A 3,317-nucleotide genomic window follows, 5' to 3' on the forward strand; every position below is an offset into this window, starting at 1 on the left:
GATCAAATTATTCAGTTGCTTCATAATCTGTCTTTTTTGCACAGGAAAAAATGTGGCTAGTGGAAATTCTGATTGGCTGGTAACTTCAGAAACTTACCAGCCACATTGGCTGGTGATCAAAAAAGTTCATTTAGAGCCCTGTATACAACGTAGTCTGAATTCGGGATCATTGTGATATTTAGTGTTGAAGTTTTCCTTTAGCGTATGCCTGTAGGTCTGGTTGCATGCATATTTAGTTGTCATATACATTTTTCAGTTTTCTCTAACTTCAAGATTGGTGTTGTATTTCTGGGACATGTAGGTTTTCTGTATACTCCGAAAAGCGAGAACTGCCTTGTACCTCTGGGTCAGGTACTTTTTCTTTCTGCTCCTGAAAGCAGGATTTGTCATGTACCGTCTTTTGATTTCTTCCTTCTTTTTAACCTAAACTTTGGGATCTGCATAGTAGCATTTAAATGACAGTAGCCTTTGTTTGTGGTGATTGTCAAATTTTGTTTTCACTGCCTTATTTTTTTCCCCTCTAAAATCTGGACAGTTGGCATACCTGTTTTTTTTTCATGATGGATTTTTCTTTTCCTTTTTAGTTCTTTTACTTGAGACACTAGTGCACATTGCCCTTTGCCATCACGTGCTCTCTGCCTGGCTTTTAGACGCTGTTGTTTGCTCAGCTTGACCAAATTAGTTGTTGCTTGGGGGACCGCTGAAGAGATGTCATGGGCGTTCAGATCTCTGTCAAGGACTTCAGCTCTCACAACCTCTTCTTGCAATGGGCAGAAGGCAGTTTCAGATTGGTTTTCTTGGGTTTGGGCTACTGATTGTGGCGGACCTTCACTGGAACCAACAGCTTCAAATGAAATGGGCACAAACTCATAGCTTGCATAATCTCCACGTTTTCCAAACAGTTTGTGCAGGTGGTCAGCCAGATCACTGAGTTTGGGGAAGGTCATTGTGATTGCAGTTCCGAAGTGGTATAGTAAGCCTGCTGCATTTCTGGAGTGTGAATCGAAGACTCCATACCTGCCCGATTTGTCACGGAAAACTGCAATGCACTCTGCACTGCTGACTTCTGTGACCCTAGCTGTGTGACGAGGGGCACCCACCCCTGCTCTCCTCCAGGGCTGGATGCTTGGGCTTTCAGTAAGCCACATCTGACATCAGGAATATGCACATTGTAGAGATTTGTGTCTGTTGGGACTTGTTTGGGCATTTCCTTGACTGTCAAAAACCAAAATCTTTTCTCCTGAATTAGCTGTTTTTTAATTCTAACATAGAGTGAGTCCCCCTGTGCCAGCACTCTACCGAGGGCAGCCATGTTGAACTGACAGCCCTCATTCTGGTAAGCCAGAAAAGTCAAGGACATGCAGGTGGTTTCTGGAGAAGTGCTTGTATCTACTGTCACTCTGACTATGACTGGCTCTTGCCATTTGAACACACTTACCTTGTTCCCTGAAATTGTGTTATAAAAGGATTCCTTATCACTATCATCATTACTATGTTTTCATCATTCATCACTATTATTACTAGTAGTAGTTGCTGTGGGGGGTCTTGGTGCTGGGGCACTTGGCTGCCGCTGAGAAAAGCACCTGCACTATTAAATACAAAAAATATTACCAATTCAACCTAAATAATAGACTACTATTAGTAGTAATGACTTTTAAGGAGGTAAGGTGGAGGATAAGGTGACACATTTTATAGTGCCTAATGTAAAAAAGGAAATCTCAGTCAGTCAAATTACCCTCTTGGGCTTTGGAGAGGACTGGCAGTCCCCATGGCAGGAGAGATTCGAAGGGGGTGTAGGAGCCACATTGAAGTTGGTTTGAATTGAATTATTTACATTGTTTTGTGAGTGTGCACCCTCTACAGGTGAGGGTGGTGGTGCAACCGTTTGAAGCTGTGTGGTCCTGCTACAAGATTTAAAAGACCTATGCAAACAATGCGTTTTTTATGTGTTTATTTAAGTTACAATAAATTATCGGCTTCATTCATCAATCGGCTCTCACTGGATTGTTTTTGGTCACAAACTGCGAGTCTGACACTGCACGACTGCTTTCTCCAAGTGGTGAAACAAAGGAACCTGGAAAACTGGATACAAAGGGTTACAAGAAAAACCCAAACAAAGTTTTGCCACTACAGGGGGACTTCATCCATAGTATGCAAGGTTGCGCTGCTGAACCAGACCAGGTTCAGCGGGAAGGAGCACTCGTCCTCCTGTGAAACATAAAGTACAAAGACCACTGATGAGTTGTCTCATCAAATACACAAGGTATAAAATAATAACCAATTAACATGAACATTGTTGTTGCTGGGGGGCCAGCAGACAAACTACCTCAGGGATCCGAGGAAGCACAGCTTATTGCACCTTGGTCCACGGCTCAGAGGCAGGGGCCCCCGGGGTTGACATGAAACCAAAGGAAAGGCATCCCACTGACATGACGATTAAACCATCTACAAGGGCACGTAGATGGGAGTCTCCGACAATCGGAACAAACTGCAAAAACAAAGATAATTTCTTTAGCATTTCTTTTTTTTTTTTTTACTTTCTGTTTATTAAATTTTTACATTTTTGAGAAAACAACAGTATTCAGGTTACAAATCTGAATTCAGCATACCCCAGAACAAATACCAACCCCCACCCCTATCCCTCTGGCACCCAGCCCCAACAGATAGACAAGTGTAATGAAAAATAAATTAAGGATAATCAAATAAAAGAGAAGAAAATAAATAAATAAATAAAAAGCCATCGCCCCAGGCCGGAACCCATTTTAGGCCAAAATCTAAGAGCCGTCAAGCATGTTGTCAAAGCTACAGACCTCGTCACTACTGTTGAGTAGCAGGAATGTTTGAGAGACACTATGGTTCCAGTAATTTCTGATTACATTATTACATTTTCAGAAAAGCAGATGCTCTTTCTTGTTAATGGATCATCATTATGATGATTAGCGCATGTGGCAAAACCAAATTACACAGAAGATGATGTAGTTCGACCATGGAGAGAAAATATCTGCCATTTTACTAGAACAAGGGTTGCTGGTGTTTGTTCGGTTACTGCCTCGAGGCAGATAATACCGGGTTTTTCAAAAGCAGGGATACATATTTTTAATAATCATAAACAAACCTGTACAAGTAGTCATTTTAGCAATTTAACAATAATATTCCTGGAAACAGGACAAATGAAAAACTATGTATTGCTAATGTTTGTAAAAATGTATCCCTGCTTTTAAAATAGGCTGCTAGGATTTGAGATACAGCATATTTTGTTTTCCTGTACATATGTGGTTGATAGACAGAAACTAATAAAAAAATATTCTCTTTGTGTT

The 3,317-nt window shown here is 41.0% G+C and overlaps 1 long non-coding RNA gene across 2 annotated transcripts in view; it reads right to left on the minus strand.

Annotated features, from left to right (window-relative positions):
• Positions 1 to 307: 307 nt before the first annotated feature.
• The window catches only part of LOC113747950 (uncharacterized), a 7,234-nt gene continuing 4,224 nt past the window's right edge, over positions 308 to 3,317 (minus strand). The window contains exons 2-3 of one of the 2 annotated variants that reach the window (XR_003464015.1): positions 2,327 to 2,488; positions 308 to 2,208 (exon numbers count right to left, since the gene is read on the minus strand). This is a non-coding gene — a long non-coding RNA (uncharacterized LOC113747950). Of the gene's footprint in view, positions 2,489 to 3,317 lie in introns of both variants that reach the window. The other variant, XR_003464014.1, reaches the window with a different exon arrangement.

The sequence above is a fragment of the Larimichthys crocea genome, chromosome XVII, assembly GCF_000972845.2.
Source record: "Larimichthys crocea isolate SSNF chromosome XVII, L_crocea_2.0, whole genome shotgun sequence".
Taxonomy (NCBI): Eukaryota; Metazoa; Chordata; class Actinopteri; family Sciaenidae; genus Larimichthys; species Larimichthys crocea.